The following is a 19,961-nucleotide window of genomic DNA, read 5'->3' on the forward strand; positions in this document are numbered from 1 at the left end:
ATTTGAAAGCATCCACATGCATGTCAAACATGTACATTCTACTGAAGGCTAGAAATGGAAAGATTGATTTACAGTGTCTCTGAAGAGCTTCAACATCTGCACTCATAACCAGCATCCTGCTTGGGTTACGTCTGACTTGAGTACTTTGCAAACAAGTATTTTGTTTGGGGAGTTCAGGGAGGTACCTGTTGTCAGTAACTTCATGTTTAGAATGTGCTGCAGCAGTTTTTGAGCTATAGAAAATGAACACCCCTAAAATGGAACATTTTTGATGTGGAAGGGTCATCTGTCTATGTTTTACTTTCATTGGTTAATAAAGAAACTGCCTTGGCTTTTTAATAGGACAACACCTTAGACAGGCAGAATAGACAGAACAAAATTCTGGGAAAAAGAAAGCAGAGTCAGGCAGACGCCATGATTCCCCTTCCTGAGACTGACACTGCCTAGACGCATGCTGGTGAGCCACGACCTCATTGTGGCATACAGATTATTAGATATGGGTTAGTAAAGATGTGAGAGTTAGCCAAGAAGAGGCTAGAACTAATGTGCCCAGCAATGTTTAAATGAATACAGTTTCCATGCAATTATTTTGAGTAAAGTTAGCTGGGAGGCGGGAAATGGCCCACAGCTTGTTTTGCAACACATTTTTACCAAGAGGAAAATGGATTTGTTTTTAGTTAATCAGGGCTATACTTCAGATATGAAAGCCATAGAAAGGTGACAAGAAGACTCCCAAATATAAAGGAATCCTGACTTTTACATGGACAAACCTTTGAAAAAATAAAAAAAATTTCAAGCGGTCCCATTTATTGATTGATTCTCTTATTGTCTGTGCTACTGGGGTTCTACTTAGGAAGTGGTCTCCTGTGCCTATGTCTTGTAGACTACTTCCCACTTTCTCTTCTATCTGGTTCAAAGTGGTCAGATTAATGTTGAGGTCTTTAATCCATTTGGACTTGATTTTTGTGCATGGTGATAGATATGGATCTACTTTCATTCGTCTACAGGTTGACATCCAGTTATGCCAGCACCATTTGTTAAAGATGCTTTCCTTCTTCCATTGCATACCTTTATCCCCCTTGTCGAAAATCAAGTGTTCATAGGTTTGTGGTTAATATCTGGGTCTTCTATTCTATTCATAGGTCGACTTCTCTGTTCTTATGCCAGTACCAAGGTGTTTTCAATACTGTAGCTGTGTAATAGAGTTTGAAGTCAGGGATGGTTATACCTCCAGAAGTTCCTTTATGATATAAGATTGTTTTGGCTATTCTGGGTTTTTTATTTTACCATATAAAATTAATTATTATTCTCTCAAGGTCTGTGAAGAAGTTTGATGGGATTTTGATGGGGATTGCATTGAATCTATAGATTGCTCTTGGTAGAACTGCCATTTTTATTATGTTGATCCTCCCAATCCAAGAGCAAGGGAGACCTTTCCATTTTCTGGTATCCTCCTCTATTTCTTTCTTCAAAGACTTAAAGTTCTTGTCAAATAGGTCTTTCACTTCCTTGGTCAGAGTTATCCCAAGGTTTTTTTATGCTATTTGTGGCTATTGTGAAAGGTGAAGTTTCTCTAATTTCCCTCCCTGCTTCTTTATCCTTTGTGTATAGGAGGCCAACTGATATTTTGGAGTTGATCTTGTACCCTGCCACATTACTAAAGGTGTTTATCAACTGTAGGAGTTCTTTGGTAGAGTTTTTGGGCTTGCTCATGTATACTATCATATCATCTGCAAATAACGAGAATTTAACTTCTTCCTTTCCAATTCGAATCCCCTTGATCCCCTTATGGTGTCGTATTGCTATTGCTAGAACTTCTAGCACAATATTCAAGAGGTATGGGGAGAGTGGACAGCCTTGTCATGTTCCTGATTTTAGTGGAATGGCTTTGAGTTTCTCTCCATTCAGTTTGATGTTAGCTGTCGGCTTGCTGTAAATACCTTTTATTATATTTATTATATTTAGGTATGATCCTTGTATCCCCAATCTCTTCAACACCTTTATCATAAAATGATGTTGGATTTGTCAAATGCTTTTTCAGCATCTAAAGGGATGATCATATGTTTTTTTTCTTTCAGTTTATTTATATGATGGATTACATTGACGGATTTGCATATGTTGAACCAGCCCTGCAACTCTGGAATGAAGCCTACTTGATCATAATGGATAATTTTACTAATGTGTTCTTGGAATCGGTTTGCTAGGATTTTGTTGAGAATTTTTGAGTCAATGTTCATGAGTGAGATTGGCCTCCTGAAACTGAGAAGCTTCTGTAAAGCAAAGGACACCGTCAGTAAGACAAAAAGTCTACCTTCTGACTGGGAGAAGATCTTCACCAAGCCCTCATCAGATAAAGGCCTGATCTCCAAATTATACAAAGAACTCAAGAAACTAGACACTAAAACTATAATTAACCCAATTAAAAAATGGGGTGCTGATCTGAACAGAGAATTCTCAACAGCAGAACTTCGATTGGACAAAAGACTCTTAAGGTCATGCTCAACATCCTTAGTGATCAGGGAAATGCAAATCAAAACAACTATGAGATACCATTTTACACTGGTCAGATTAGCTAAAGTCAAAAACAACAATGATAGCCTATGCTGGAGAGGATGTGGAAAGAGGGGAACTCTCATTCATTGTTGGTGGGAATGCAAACTTCTGCAGCCACTGTGGAAATCAGTGTGGCGGTTTCTCAGGAAACTGGGAGTCAACCTTCCTCAAGACCCAGCAATTCCACTCTTGGGAATATACCCAAGAGATGCCCTATCATACCACAAAAGCATTTGTTCAACTCTGTTCATAGCAGCACTATTTGTAATAGCCAGAACCTGGAAACAACCTAGGTGCCCCTCAATAGAAGAATGGTTAAAGAAGGTGTGGAACATATACACATTAGAGTTTTACTCAGCGGTAAAAAACAATGACATCTTGAATTTTGCATGCAAATGGATGGACATAGAAAATGCTTTACTGAGTAAGGTAAGCCAGACCCAAAAAGAGGAATATGGTATGTATTCACTCATAAGTGGATCCTAGCCATAATTAAAGGTCTTTGAGCCTATTATTCGTGATCCTAGAGAAGCTAAATAAGAAGGTGAATCTGAAGAAAATCATGTAGTTATCCTCCTGGAGATTGGAAATATACAAGAGTCCCAGGTAACCTCGGGTGCATGTGGGGGTGGGAGGGTTTTTGGAAGGGGAGAGGGTTAGAGAGAAGGGAGTAGGGGAGGAATGGTGAAAGCTCGGGGGACTGGGATGGGGGGAGGGAGGAAGGATTTATAAGGGTCAGGGAAGAATATATCTCAAGTAAGGGAGTCATTTTAGGGTTTATAAGAGACTTGATTATAAATGGGATCCCAGGTCCAAGGAGAGATCCCCGGATTGTTCTCTGGACAGAGGAGAGGGTGCCTGAACTGCCTTGGCCCATAACCATACTGATGAATATTTTGCTTATCACCATAGAACCTTCATCTGGCGATGGATGGAGATAGAGACAGAGACCCACATTGGAACACTGGACTTAACTCCCTAGGTCCAAACGAGAAGCAGAAGGAAAGAGAACGTGAGCAAAGAAGGCAAGACCAGAGGGAACCTTCTTCCGATGATGGATGGCGATACAGACGGAGACCCACATTGGAGCACCGAACTGAGCCCCCCTAGGTCCAAATGAGGTGCAGAAGTAGGAAGAAAATGAAAAAGAAAATCAGGATTGCGAGGGATGCGATTACCCACTGATAAAAGGGGACTGATCTAATGAGAGTTCACCAAGGCCAGTTGGACTGGGACTGAACGAGCACGTGATCCAACCAGATTCTCGGAATGTGGCTGGCCAAGAGTCTTTCTGAAAAGCCATTGACAATGACACTGGGACTTGTTTCCTCTGCATATACTGGATTTTTTTGGGATCCAGTCTGTTTGGATACTCACCTTCATGGACCTGGAGGGAGGGGGGAGGAACTTGAACTACCCACAGAGCAGGAAACCCTGACTGCTCTTAGGGATGGAGAGGGAGGAGGAGAGAGAGTGGGGGGAGTGGGAGGGTGTTGGGAGGGGGGCGGAAATGGAAACTTTTATAATTTAATAAACTTTGAAAAAAGACATTGACCTTGAAATTTAACCATCATTTTAGTTTCACAGGATCCTCCAAAAAGAACCATACCCCCATGACAGCTGGAAGTAATTCTTGAGGACGATGTCCCCTCTCTCAGCAAAGTTTGTCCTCAGGTTTAGGAACAATATTTAGGGATTGATTATAATTAGTATATGGTTGAGAGTTGGGAAAGGAATTTTATAAGCTCAGGGATATTTTGGAAAAAAAGGGGGATAATTGGATAGATAATAATGGTATTTGTGAGTTATTGTTTATAGATAATTACATCGGCATATATTGAATATTATATGTATGCATGCTTCTACCTGCTTAAAACATTTTTATGTATTGATATATATTGTATTGATATATGTATACCATATTGCAGTGTACATTTCTACCTCTGATTAAGATACTCATATATTGTTTATGTATTGATATTTATTGTTTACATTTGGAGGTCATTGTCCTCATTTATTGCACAGTTGTTTATTCTGTTAGTCTTTAAGTTAGATACATGTTAAGAATTGTAGATCAATAGTCATCTATGTCTGTCATATTCATGGTTAGACTAATTAGGTTCTTTAGATACATACAGATTATATATAAATAGTCTTCAACCTCTTCGAAGAGCTGTAGAAAATGGCATTTAATTTAATCTTAGAGTTCTGTGTAGTGAGACACAATCACTCCTGGCAACACCGACCTATTCCCGAGAGATCGTTGAGCACCAAAGACACTCCACTTGGAGCTTGTCTTCTTGACAAAACTGGCCTCTGGGTAAGGAACTGCCCATACCTCAACTACTGACAAATACACGGTATCCGGAAATGGATAAACAGAACTGTCAAATCTTGCCAAGACAGGGTAAGACGGTTTTGAAAAATCTCTTGCCTGTTAAAATCCGGAAATGGATAAAATCCGGAAATGGATAAGCCAGAACTGTTAAATCTTGCCAAGACAGAGTAAGATTGTTTTGAAAACTCTCTTGCCTGTTAAAAATAATCTGTCAGTTATTCTAGGCCTTAGTCAAAGTTGGTTGCTTCAATGCTGCAAACAGGTCTTTGGTGATTGTCCAGGTATCCAGTTGTCTCTGTGATTTGTTGCATGTTTTGGAAGTTCTTTGATTGCACTTTCTAATTACTCAGGTAACATTATTTCCCTTCTCTGATCTTCTATGGGATTGAAGACTAGATAAATGTAGCTACTTTCCTCTCATGACTTGACCAAGTTATTTATTATACAAGACTTTAGCTAGTTAGAATAGGATATTTGTACTTATTGTATGTAATTGTGTAGGTTTGTACTTACTGCATATAATTTCGTAGTAGGCTTAGAACTCTCTTACTTAAACAAAAGGGGGAGGTGCTGCAGGAGTATCTTCCACTGCTTCAGCCAATAGTCGCTGAATCACGAGCCCACGGTGCTGCGGGAGGGCCTCCCGCTCCTTCAGCCAATAGCCGCTGAAATACCAGCCCACTGGGGTGTGATATATTTCTCTTTCTAAAAGACCCACAGATCTCAGCTTGGGCCTCTTGGTTCTGGCACTTGGTCCCGGCTCCTGCTTTCGGCTCCTGCTCCAGTGACTAGGCTCCCTTCCTGATGGTTTATGGTGTATGTAAGTTTTACCCCCCAAAATAAATAACGCCTTAAAACATAACTGGTGTGGGATTGATTCGCCGTTACCTCACCTATCATACAGAAAAGGCACAGAGTCTAACACAAAGAATCACAGCAATCAGAGGAATATGCAGCAGGGAAATAAAAAGGACAGGGCACAATTTGAGGTATTATTCTTCACTGTGTCCCTCTGGAGCCAGCTCCATTGCAAATTTGATAAGAGGTAAAAAGCACCCCACTGGTTTTGCTCTTTTCTCCTTTGATTTCAAGGTCACAATGATTAAGACCACCAAGTGTGTAATACAAAGATCACAGAGAGAGAATAAGGAGGAGGACAGTAGTGAGTCAAACAGGAAAATCAGAGCTAAGCCTTATGAACCAAAACAGGGAGGTAGAGGGAACGGCCCACACCTTTAATTCCAGCTTATGAGAGACTGAGTCTGGAGGACTGCTGCAAATTTGAGGTCAGCTTCTGATTCAACATTGGAATCTGTGAACCAAAATACATAACAACAGTAGCCAAATTAGACTTGTTTGAACATGTCGTATACTACTGTGTTATGGATCGGAGATAGCATCAATGAGTTTGCAGCCCTGTAGCAGAAAGAAGCATAACAGGCCTTTTGAACAGATGAAAAGGAAAATCATAGTGTATATTTGTCTTGGAATGGAAAGTGCATAGCCATTTAGAAATTTTCTCATTTAATCCATGGCCATACTCTGAACATGTCTGATCCCAGAAAGTAAGCAAGGTCAAGCCTTACCAAGACTGCAATGCGAGACTCTTCTTCATTCTGCTTTCTGGAGGTATGAATTTTGGATTAAACAGATTAACATATAAATGTCCACGTTAGTGAAACAGACCAAGATGATATAAGGAACAGACATGAAGACATAAAGTTCAAAGAAATGAATTTTCTGGTACATGCATAGTTTGTGGTAATGGAAGGTGTGGAAGCAAGCTGGCTTCAAGAATTCTCAGGGGACCACTCATGAGAATGCCTTCCTGGAAAGAGAAATGTCAGGGTCGGAAGGAAGCAGCAGCTGTAATGACTTTACCCCAGGAATTCTCTCGGCCTACTTGTTCCTTTGAATATGCAGAGAGAACATGGAGAGAAACACAGTACAGAGTCTTAAAGTGGGAAATGGAAAAAGGATTGAGGTAATACAGCAAAGGTCCAACGTATTATTTTCTTTGTCTGAAAAGAGGAACAATGTTTTTCCATGATGTATCCACTTGCCAGAAACAGCTTGGCCTCCTGGAATTCTTGATATAAATCCTGGTTTTTCTCAACACTCATATACAGGCATTGCTGGAAACAGCTTATTTAGCTTCAGTCACTGAAACAAATGATTTTACCTTTGACAATGGATCTAAGTATCAAGGTAAATATTCTATTTTTCTTTGAGATCACAGCTGTTTTTATTTGCTAAAACTATGTCTGAGAAATACTCTTTCCTCAGACCTTGCCAAGTGAAACATGATACAGCAATGTACATTTAAAAACAGTTTCTGAAAAGAACCATTTGCTAGGTAACTCAATTACAACACTGTTATTGATCATAAACTTAGTGAACAGTACTGAAGGGGAAAAGCAGACACCCTCACATGTGCTCTCTCTGCCTGTTACAAAGGTACAGAGAGAATACTTTGGAGAGCAATAATCAGAACCGTCATAGACCCTATGTGCTCTGCAAGCATGGCTTCCATGTCCTGCATAATTTTGGTAAGAGTGTGACAGGGAAGTTAGTCAGGAAAAACTTTTCTAGACTGAATGGAGAGGGGAGGACCTTGGACTTCCCATGGGGCAGGGAACCCTGACTGCTCTTAGGACTGGAAAGGGAGGGGTAGTGGGAGTGGAAGGAGTGGGAGGGAAATAGAAGGTGAGGAGGAGGTGGAAATTTTTACTAAATAAATAAATAAGAACATACAGGGAGTTCTCCTGGGTCCTGGAAACACCAACTATCCCTGCTGCAGTGCTGAGAAGTTCTATCCAGAGAGGTGAGTGGGTGCTTGCCTGGGCTCTCTGTCCCAGAAGAGAGCCCAACCCCTCCCCCCTCATCTTCTGGACAGGGTCTTCGGGGTTCCATGGGACCCCTCCTTGCCCCCACTGCTGCCGCTTTTTTGTCTCCTGGGTCCTGGAAACACCATCTAGCCCTGCTGCAGTGCTGAGAAGTTCTATCCAGAGAGGTGAGTGGGTGCTTGCCTGGGCGCTCTGTCCCAGAAGAGAGCACAACCCCTCCCCCCTCAGCTTCTGGGGCAGGGTCTTCGGTGTTCCACGGGACCCCTCCCTGCCCCCACTGCTGCAGCCCTTTTGTCTCCTGGGTCCTGGAAACACCAGCTATTCCTGCTGCAGTGCTGAGAAGTTCTATCCAGAGAGGTGAGTGGGTGCTTGCCTGGCCTCTCTGTCCCAGAAGAGACCACAGCCCCTCCTCCCTCAGCTTCTGTGGCAGGGTCTTCGGTGTTCCATGAGACCCCTCCCTGCTCCCACTGCTGCCGCCGTTTTGTCTCCTGGGTCCTGGAAACAACAGCTAGCCCTGCTGCAGTGCTGAGAAGTTCTATCCAGAGAGGTGAGTGGGTGCTCCCCTGGGCACTCTGTCCCAAAAGAGAGCACAGCCCCTCCTCCCTCAGCTTCTGTGGCAGGGTCTTCAGTGTTCCATGGGACCCCTCCCTAACCCCACTGCTGCCGCCCTTTTGTCTCCTTGGTCCTGGAAACAACAGCTAGCCCTGCTGCAGTACTGAGAAGTTCTATCCAGAGAGGTGTGTGGGTGCTCGCCTGGACCTCCTGTCCCAGAAGAGAGCACAGCCCCTCCCCCCAAAGCTTCTGTGGCAAGGTCTTAGGTGTTCCACGGGACCCCTCTCTGCCCCCACTGCTGCCGCCCTTTTATCTCCTGGGTCCTGGAAATACCAGCTATCCCTGCTGCAGTGCTGAGGAGTTCTTTCCAGAGAGTGCTGAGGAGTTCTATCCAGAGAGTGCTGAGGACTTTCATCCAGAGAGGAGGAGATGGGCAGGCGCCAGTGCAAGAATTTCTCCAACAACCTGAAAGGCAACATGGCATCTCCAGAATCCAGGTATCACGAAACTAGAAGAATTGAACACCCTACTCCAGAAGAAATAGAAGAAATTGACTCTAAGCGGATCTTTATGAAAATAATACAGGAACTTAAACAGGAGGTGAAAATCTGCCGTAAAGAAATGGAAGATAAGTATAACAAAAAGATTGAGGAAATGAGTAAAGAAATGGAAGAAAATATACCAAAAGGTTTGAAGAAATGAGTAAATCTGTAAATGAAATTCTGGGAAACCAAGAAAAAACAATCAAACAGGTAATGGAAACAGTTCAAGATTTGAAAACTGAAATGGAGTCAACGAAGAAATCACAAGCCGAGGGCCATCTGGCTATGGAAAATCCAGGTAAATGAACAGAGACTTCAGAAACAAGCATAACCAACAGAATACAAGAGATAGAATAAAAAAATCTCAGACTCTGAGGACACCATCGAGAAATTAAACGATCTGACCAAAGAAAACAGCAAATCCAACAAATTCTCATCACAAAATATTCAGGAAATGTGGGACACAATAAAAAAACCAAATCTAAGAATAATAGCGGTAGAAGAAGGAGAAGAATTGCAGATAAAAGGTCCAGAAAATATATTCAACAAAATTATAGAAGAAAACTTCCCCAACCTAAAGAACAATATCCCCATGAAGGTGCAAGAAGCATACAGAACATAGAATAGGCTGGATCAAAAAAAAAACCATGAAAGACAGAAGGTCCTGGATAGAGGTACTGCAGAAACTAAGAGACCATGGATGCAAGCCCAGACTACTTTACCCAGCCAAGCTATTGTTCACTATCAATGGAGAAAACAAAATATTCCAGGATAAAAACAAATTTAAACGATACGTAGCTACAAATCCAGCCTTACAGAAAGTATTAGAAGGCAAATCACAACCCAAGGAATCCAACATTCCTAACACCGCCTACAATAACTCAGACATCTTGCGACCCTTCACAAGCAGAACTCAAAGAAGGGAAAAACATACACTCCACTACCCCCCCCCCCAAATAACTGGAGTCAACAACCACTGGTCATTAATATCACTTAATATCAATGTACTCAATTCACCTATAAAAAGGCACAGACTTAGAGACTGGATACGAAAACAGGATCCAACATTCTGCTGTTTACAAGAAACACACCTCAACCACAAAGACCGACGTCTACTCAGAGTAAAGGGCTGGGAAAAGGTTTTCCAAGCAAACGGACCTGAGAAACAAGCAGATGTGGCCATTCTAATATCTAACAAAATTGACTTCAAACTAAAATATATCAGAAGAGATAGAGATGGACATTTCATACTCATAACAGGAACAATTCATCAGGAGGAAGTCTCAATCCTGAATATCTATGCCCCTAATATAAAGGCACCCACGTATGTAAAAGAAACACTTCTAGAACTCAAGGCAGTCATCAATCTACACACACTTATAGTAGGAGACTTCAACACACGTCTCTCACCAATGGACAGATCAATCAGACAGAAACCCAACAGAGAAGTAAGAGAATTATTGGAGGTAATGAATCAAATGGACTTAACAGATATCTATAGAACATTCCACCCAAATAAGATAGAATATACCTTCTTCTCTGCTGCCCATGGAACCTTCTCAAAAATTGACCACATACTTGGTAACAAAGCAAACTTCCACAGATACAAAAAAATATTAGTAACCACCTGTGTCTTGTCAGATCACCATGGATTAAAGTTAGAATTCAACAACAATGCTACCCCCAGGAAGCCAACAAACTCATGGAAGTTGAACAGTCAACTACTAAATCACCCCTGGGTCAAGGAAGAAATAAAGAAAGAAATTAAAGTCTTCCTTGAATTTAATGAAAATAAAGACACAACATACTCAAACCTATGGGACACTATGAAAGCAGTGCTAAGAGGAAAGTTCATAGCACTAAGTGCCCAATTAAAGAAAACGGAGAAAGCACACATTGGAGACTTAACAGCACACTTGAAACCTCTAGAAAAAAAAGAAGCTGATTCACCCAGGAGGAATAGAAGACTGGAAATAATCAAACTGAGGGCTGAAAACAACAAAATAGAAACACAGAAAACAATCCAAAGAATCAATGAAACAAAAAGCTAGTTCTTGGAGGAAATCAACAAGATCGACAAACCCCTATCCAAACTAATCAAACGGCAGAGAGAGAACTTGCAAATTAATAAGATCAGAAATGAAAAGGGGGACATAACCACGGACACAGAGGAAATTCAGAGAATCATCAGATCTTACTACCAAAGTTTATATGCCACAAAGTTGGAAAATGTAAAAGAAATGGACATTTTTTTTGATAAGTACCATATACCAAAGTTGAACCAAGAACAGGTGAACAATCTAAATAGACCCGTTAGTCGCGAAGAATTAGAAGCTGTTATCAAAAATCTCCCTACCAAAAAAAGCCCAGGACCAGATGGTTTCAATGCAGAATTCTACCAGAACTTCCAGGAAGAGCTAATACCTATACTCCTTAATGTATTCCTCAATATAGAAACAGAAGAGTCATTGCCAAACTCCTTTTATGAAGGTACAGTTACCCTGATACCCAAACCACACAAAGACACAACCAAGAAAGAGAATTGCAGGCCAATCTCACTCATGAACATCGATGCGAAAATTCTCAATAAAATACTGGCAAACCAAATCCAAGAACACATTAGAAAAATTATCCATTATGATCAAGTAGGCTTCATCCCAGAGATGCAGTGCTGGTTCAACATATGCAAATCTATCAATGTAATCCATCATATAAATAAACTGAAAGAAAAAACCATATGATCATTTCATTGGATGCTGAAAAAGCATTTGACAAAATTCAACACATATTTATGATAAAGGTGTTGGAGAGACTGGGGATACAAGGATCATACCTAAATATAATAAAAGCAAAATACAGCAAGCCGACAGCTAACATCAAATTGAATGCAGAGAAACTCAAAGCCTTTCCACTAAAATCAGGAACACGACAAGGCTGTCTACTCTCTCCATACCTCTTCAATATAGTGCTTGAAGTTCTAGCAATAGCAATAAGACAACATAAGGGGATCAAGTGGATTCAAATTGGAAAGGATGAAGTTAAACTTTCGTTATTTGCTGACCATATGATGGTATACATAAGTGACCCCAAAAACTCTACCAAAGAACTCCTACAGCTGATAAACACATTTAGTAACATGGCAGGATACAAGATCAACTCCAAAAAATCAGTGGCCCTCCTACAAACAGAGGATAAATAATAAATAAATAAATAAATAAATAAATAAAAATCTATTACATAAGAGCCATAAGTAGTGAAATCTGCTTATATTAAAAAAAATAGGTGAAGCTTTGTTTGGAGATTATTTCCTTGCAAGAGCAGTCCATATCCTTTGTAAACAACTACCATTTTTACAATTTCATTTGCTTGACACTTAGGTCAGATTGAAAGCCAGAGGAAAACATGAAAGAATGAACTTTGAAATAATCTACTGCTTAGGTGGTATCAGTGAGGGTAAGCAGATTTGGGTAAAGCAGTTTCTAGATTCCTGGGCTAATCTGGGTAGTTAAATCATTTGGTGAAAGGCCAGGGATGTGCCTGTTCAATCCAGCTTCTCTTCTGGCCTGGCAGCTTTGTCCAGGGAACCAGCAAGGCTAATCAAACCTCAATAAGTCTCAAAAGAAAACTCAGGCAAGACCACTGGAGTTATCACAATCTAGTCTAACCACTAAAAACAACTATAAAGTGCGTGTCCATAGATGTGATTCAGCCATCTCATCTTCAAATATGGACAAGACAACTAGAATTTGAATTTCAAATAACCCAACATGCCTCACTTTCAATAAAAAATAATATCTTAATTTATAAATAGGTCTTTTTAATGCGGCATGTTGGATCTGCTAGATACAGCAATAAAATATTGACACGTGTTCACTAGTACCTTACCTGATAAATCTCGAAACCAAACAAATCCGAGACTTTTCCAAAAGCACACCCATCTGTCCCAACTGAAATCCCTTCTTTGAATTTGGTTTTAGTCTCTTTACTCCACGGTCTGTTTTTGCGGAGCATATTGTAAAAACATCAATTGAACTTGTGCTAGGTGGTAGAGGTTTGTTTTTTTAAACCAAAGACAGCTCTGCCAAATTTGTTGATCTTCTGCTTCATCTATTCAATTCGAATACTGGGTCAAGCTGCTGTGGCTGTCACTGTAGGAAACCAGTTCATGCCTATATCACTGTCATCATGAAAATGTTCCATTCTCCAGAACAGTGCACTTACCCTCTATCACTTCCTGCCTAAATCCAAGTTAAAATCCATGATTTCCATTGGGTTTTAGCGCAGTTTGATTCTACAAGGTCCTTTCTTTCCATGTCACAGTAGCTGTTCACAAATACATTAAATATAGATATGTTCTGCACTTGACAGCCACACACTTACAAAATCAGCTGCGTACTTTGGTGTGTTTGTTTTACTAGGGCGGCTCATAAAAGCAGTTCTCATTGCTAAGTTTGGTACATTACAATTTTGAGTGCGTTAATACAACAGTGCATTGGGAAAATACTGAGCCTCTACAAAATAACTTTACCTTTATAAACAAACTAATGTAATTTTCTTCACTCAAACAAGTGCAGACTTTTTAATATTTCCTCAAGATAAATATCTCAATGAAACTCTAAGTTCACTCTATTGTGTGCCGGAGTCATGGGCTTAGGACAGTTAATACACTTAGAAGATGCTACCTGTTTAGTGTTATTTACACTGGTATGTCCATCATCCCCTAATCTGGGAGGTGAACAAACTATATTCAGAATGTGACTGAATTTGCGTCAATAACTGGGAACGGTATAGCTTTAATTAATCACTTACTAAACACATAATGGGACTTAGTCTTGAGTGGGAATTTTCTTCATACCCCTCTTATGGCCTGGGAAACTTAATAAGAGGTTAACATGATAAAGGAGCCCCTGCTAAGGCAGACCTTATGGTAACGAAGGGAAAATGACAAGTGTACATGGGTAAATTATCAGCAACAGGTTAGTACAGGTTAGGTACTGAAATCAAACACTGAAGGTGGAAAACGTCGCCTCTGAAATATTCTTTCTATCCTGAAAGAGAAACTAGAGAAAAGACACGATTCCCTCAGAAAGCAATGAGTCGATTCAGGTTGTGACTTTATATTTAAGCACCACTCAAAAACATGGACACAAAGCAAACGATTTCTCTTTGCCCGTCACTATTCCAGCTACACAGCTTCGAGAGTTCTGTTTTCATTACACAACCCTTTCTCTGTTCCCAGAAGATAAGACGGCCCTGCGACAAATGGGACAGGTGGTATTTTCTGATAACCAGCGGTCGATGCAGTGGGCGTGGTACTCATGGGAGCAAGGTAGCTTACGAATTTTGTTGCCTACCATATATTCCGTAATGCAAATAGTACATGTCTTCAGTGCGTCATTTTCACCAAAACTTCTCATTGCTAAGTTAGCAATCTGTTCTTTGGTGAGTCCTCTAGTTTGGTGGTTGTCATTAAAAGGGTAAAGTAGGGTTTCATACACCCCTGGGCTTCTTTCTGAACTTTCACGATTGGAACTGAAGCCGGGGTTGGAGCTGGAGCCAGCAGCAGAGCTGTTCCGACCAGAGCGCCCTCTTCCACTCGGTGGAAACTCACCAAAACCTGTCGTTCTCTGCCTTGATGGGGTTTGAAAAGGAACAGGTGCAGTTTCCCTTGATCCAGTATCGAAGAGTGTAAGAGTGGAAAACCTGTTAGTATTCACATAGGTTCTCTCATCTGCAGGTTCAAAAAATGTTAAGGTGCGTATAAAACCTCCACGACCACTATCATAAAGGACCATGGTGTTTGGGGCCTGGGACCTTGACCGAGTTCTGCTAGCTACGCTATCTCTCTGGTGGTATTCTCCCTGCAGAACTCTTCTGACTTGAAGGTCTGTGGTTGGAGGTCTTTGATCAGATCCTGCCGCTCCACCATTGGTACCCATGTCTGAAGAACTTGATCCTTGAGCGGCAGAATTTCTTGACCCAGAAGCCGCCAAAAGATCTCTACCTAGCAACTCAGGTCCAGTTATCTGCTGTCTCAGAGTCCCATGGCGAGAGGTTCTAGAACTTCCCTCGATCTCATTTACCAAAGGGTGCACAAAAGTATGAGATGAGACACTACGATGAGATCTTCGTGGAATTTCATTTGCTGTGTGCAGAAGAGACCTACTTCTTTCAGCTCGGGCTCTGGGTCTTCTCCCGTGTTCTGGTTTGTGGTTTCTTGCCCTGCTCCGACCTCTGGTGGATGGCACTTCTGTTAATGCTTCAGCAGAACTGCGTTCTGACCTAGGTGGTCTGGCAGATGATGTCTCAGATGCTGAATTTTCCATTGGCCTTTGGCTGCTGCTGTCCATGTTTTCTGCACTAAGATTTGTAGCAGACGGTTCATTTCCGTTCTCTGGGGTTTGTCTTCCATTATTACGGTTCACACGTGTCTCTAAACTGAATCTGAGATCACCACTGTGTGGATTAGTGTGGCCCACTGCCCTCCAGGACTGATTTCCTCTCTGACCACTTCCTGTTGTATTGCCAGTCTGTCGGACAGAGTTAGGACAATCAATTATGGAGTCACCATTGGACACGTCATCTGAAGAGTCTCCAGGTCTATTTTCATCTGAGCTCTGTGGCGGGGGCGGCCCCTCTTTGATTTGCTGTAGTCTTCTGAGCAACTCCTCCTCAGTACTTTGACCGGGGGTGCCTAGCAAATTGTTGTCTCTCATAAGTCGATAGTCTTCTCCGCTCAGATTATTTACAAATCGATAGAAAGCTTCTTTCCGATTCAATCGAATCATTTGCCTTCTGCGATGTGCTGCAGATTGGTCATTTCTTTTATCACTAGAATCTGAGTTTTCCATCTTGATGAACAAGTGGAGGATTTCTGTCTGTTATGACATAGTACTGCAATCCAATAAACTGGACTTTCGCTTTTCTTCACTAGGCTTCGGTGGTTTGGCCAGGACGGGACTGGCTGGGCTATGAGTCCTCAGCTGCTGCTGTGGACGCCTGAGCTCTGCCGCTTGGCTGCCTCCTGCTCCCTAGCCCGCCTCCGAATGGCTGGGAGAGACCCGCCTCTAGCCCAGGAGCTCCGCCCATTCTGACGTGTAGCACAAGCAGCCATTATCTTCCATTGTTACCTAGAGGTAACAGAAATCGACTCAAGGTAAATTTTCTTAATGTCACCCCAAATTACCTATTGAATGTAGTTCAGGTCCCCTTTCTCAGCTACTCCACGTGACTCAAGAAGTCCTACTTAGAAAGCAGATGATTCAGCCAAAGCGTACCAGGTGGGCCTGGAGAAGAGCGACTGGTAGTACTATTCGAAGGACACACCCACTCTTCTTGCAAGGCTGGCATCATGCTGGGGAATTTAGTGAGACAGTGACTGCTTAGTGATAGGCTGGCATCACACAGGAAGTTCATTGTGCCATTCCCACAGTTGTTAGGTGCCATCATGAGAATGAACCAAGAGTTGACCTTCTCTACTCTGGTGTCATGAGAACAAGGATTAAGTCATGGAGCCTGAAGACACCCGGCTACAGCCCTCGAGTGGGAGATAGCTGTAGGGACTATTACAGAGAATGGGAAAGCAGATATGGACTTGCTGATTCATTCAGGTTGGCATCTGATTAGGGTGGTAAGGAAAAGGGTGGTTTTAGCCCAGCCCTCCATATAAAGAACTGTTAGTGTCTCCCGAGGTCAGCAGGAAGTTTGACTTCTAGAGGGGCCTGCAGGCCATGCATTTCACTACCAGCAGGATGGAAAATGAAAACTCAGACCTGTTGGAGCGCTTCATTTCCACAACCCCCTTCCTCCCACAGTGCATTCACTGAGGGGTGTTATATGAAAACACAGAGGCTGAGTCTCCTGCTCAGATCTCAGTCCTCTGTTGCTCCCCTTCCCCACTCTTCAAAGTGTTCAGGGGCCTCTCATCAACGTGGTAAGTAGGCAGAGCCCAGAAAATAATCTCTGGAGAAGGTGGAACATGGGAGCACCTGCTTAGCCATAAGGCTTGGAAAAGCAAAGTGTGTGTGGTAGATGCTGTTGCTATACAAAGAAGAGATGCTCCCAAAGAAGATGCACATGTTGAAGGCCTGACCCTTGGCTAGTCCAGGATCAGCAGCGACATAAATGGGAGGCAAGGAAAGAGAACTCTATTTAAACACACCAATCTTTGCTGCTAGCCGACTCCAGCGTTGGGAGACCCAGAAAGAAATCACACACAAATGTGATTTAAAAATTTGTTAACTAGAGGAATTGGTGTGATGTGCTGAGTTTTTCTATGCCAGACTTAGTCCATCACTTCTGATTTCAGGACCCTTCAGCTCCTCACGATATAGACAGAATGCAGCCAGATTCTCTGAGAGGATATAAGACAAATGGCATCTAACCTAGTTCCCAGTAGAGTCCTTGTTCCCCCTTGGAACCTCATGAGCACAGACTTCACTGTCTATGTTTCTGTTGGCATTTTGTTTTTCCCATGTCCCACCCATTAAGCTTTAAGTACAGTGTTCAAGGACTTCTCTAGCCTGCAACTCGGAACTCTTCTACATTCCTCCGTGTGTAAGTCCAAAGGCCTATGGCCTGCAAGGTCATATTTATAACATTAATGATTCCAACCCTGGTACCACGGTTCTGGATTTATTTCTTTTCTCATTATCCTGACAAAATACCAGATCAAAGTATCTTTAGAAGACAGGGGAATATTTTGAGTCAGGCTTTGGAACGGACACAGCCTGTCATATTGGGATAGCATGGTAGTGACAGTGGCTCCAGCTCTTGTGGCAGGCTGTTGAGACAGCTCTTTACACTGTGCCAGTGGTGGCAAGGCAGGGAGTGATGATGCTCTGCTCAGTTTGCTTTTTCCTTTTATCCTCTCCTCTGGGAGCCCAGCCCATTGACCAGTGCAGCACACATTTCCGGGGTGTATTCCCTGAGAGTTGTCTCTCTAGAAATGTCCTACTCGACAGGCCCAAATCCAGCTATGGTGACAATAAAAATCAACCACAGAAACATAATGAAGACCATGTACAACAACCTTGTCACCAGCATTATTCTAAATGGGAGGAAATGGAAAGCATTTCATTTCTAATAAGAAGGTAAAATGTCCACTTTCTTCACTCTTACTCAATGCAGTGCTGAAATCTTAGTCAAAGCAATAAGACAAGAGACAGAAGCCAAAAGAAAACAGAAGTAGTCAACTTACCTCTCAGATACTGTACTTGAAAGATCCAAAGGAGTCTTAGATCTCATAAGCATTTTGGCACAGTAGCAGAATACCAAATAAACCTACAGAATAAGGTTGTTTTCTCTATATAAATACTGAGCTTACTGATAGAGTAATAAAACAAGTTCTTTAGCAATTTCAAAAATAAAAACACCTAGGGTACTGGACTAGAGAGATGGTCCACTGATAAGAGACCATGTTACTCTTCCAGAGTACTAGAGTTTGGGCAGCTTACAACTTCTTCCAACTCCAGCTCCCTGAGATCCAGTGCTATCTTCTGGCCGTTGAGGGGACTCACATACAAACACACATAATTATACAGAATTAGACAAAGAAAATAAGTCTAAAAATTAACTGCCTTGGAATAAACCCAATTTTTAAGCTAAAGGTTTGTTAAAGGCACCTGCAAGTATAATGCAGCTGGGCGGTGGTGGTACATGCCATTATTCCCAACACTGGAGAGGGAGTAACAGGAAGATATCTTTGAGTTTGAGGCCAGCCTGGTCTAAAGAACGAGTTCCAGGATAGACTCCATAGCTACACAGAAAAACCCTGTCTTCAAAACTAAAAAAGAGGCACATTTAATAAAAACTTTATTATATTTTACACTTTTTTCTTTGTGTATGTGTACATATTCAGTTCTTTCTTATGTGTATGTGTACACATTCACTTGCCACTGTGGGTGTGTGGAGGTGTGAGGACAACTTCCACCAAGTAGCTCCCAGGAATAGAGAGGAGCTTTTCAGACTTACTGGAATATGCCATTAACTACTAAGCCATCTCTCTAGCCCTACAATTAAATATGTAAAACATCAGGCCTGCAGAGATGGCTTGGCACTTAAGAGTACTGACTGCTCGTCCAGAGGGTCTGACTTTAATTCACATCATCCACATGGCACCTCACATCTGTCCAGTCCCAGAGGATTTGACACCTTGAACCAAAGCACATAAAATAAATTTTAATAAATAATAAAAGATTTAAAACACCAAAGAATCAATTTGAAAAATGACTTTCTGATATGAATTAGAAAAATTACTATTGTGAAATGCTGATCTTACCAAAAGCAATTGGCAGATTCAGTGCAATCCCTATCAAAGTTAAAATGCTATTCTTCACAGAATTGCTAAAGAACTTACAAAATTCACAAGGATACACAAAACATCACATGTGACCAAAGCTATCCTAAGCATGGCAATGCCCGATTTGTTACACTGCATAACCATAGGGACAAAACCAGCATGCTACCAGCACCAAAACAGAGACAAAGACAAGGCAATAGAAAAGAGACTCAGAGTAAATCCATACTGGTACAGGTTTGCGTGTGTGTCTGAGACAGGATCCCTTGCAGCTCAGGATGGTCTTACCTTGAACTACTGATCCTCCTGCCACTATCTCCCAAGTCCTGGAATTGAGGAAGGTCATTTGACCTAATTGTTGACAAAGGTGACAAAAGCTCTCACCACAGAAAACACCACTTTTTCAACAAATGGTGCTGAGAAAACTGTATGTTCTCCTGATGAAGAATTAATCTAAGTCACTATCTCTCACCTTGTACAGAAGTCAATTTGGTCTGCTGCAATGACCATAATGGAAGGCTTTCAAATTTGAAACTGCTGGCCTGAAATGGGGAGAACACATCAAGAAAGAGGCAGGGCGTGGAAAGGCCTTTCTGACAAGAGCTCCAGGGGCTCAGGAGGCTGAACTGACAGATTGGGTTTTATAAAACTGTAGAGCTGCACAGCAAAGGGAATAGGCAGCAGAGCGGAGAGGCCGTATACAGAAGGAAGGAATTTCTTGCTAGCTCTATACCAGACACTGAATTAATATACATAATATAGAACAAATTCAAATACCAATATCCAAATAATCCAATCAATACATTGACCAATGAACTAAACAAATCATTCTT

At 41.7% G+C, this 19,961-nt stretch overlaps 1 pseudogene; it reads right to left on the reverse strand.

The window, feature by feature from the left end:
- Positions 1–13,923: 13,923 nt before the first annotated feature.
- Positions 13,924–15,822, reverse strand: LOC148117282 (E3 ubiquitin-protein ligase RLIM pseudogene; annotated as a pseudogene).
- Between the last annotated feature and the right edge of the window lie 4,139 nt (positions 15,823–19,961).

Source organism: Myodes glareolus, chromosome X, assembly GCF_982192425.1.
Source record: "Myodes glareolus chromosome X, mMyoGla1.1, whole genome shotgun sequence".
In the NCBI taxonomy this organism is placed as follows: Eukaryota; Metazoa; Chordata; class Mammalia; order Rodentia; family Cricetidae; genus Myodes; species Myodes glareolus.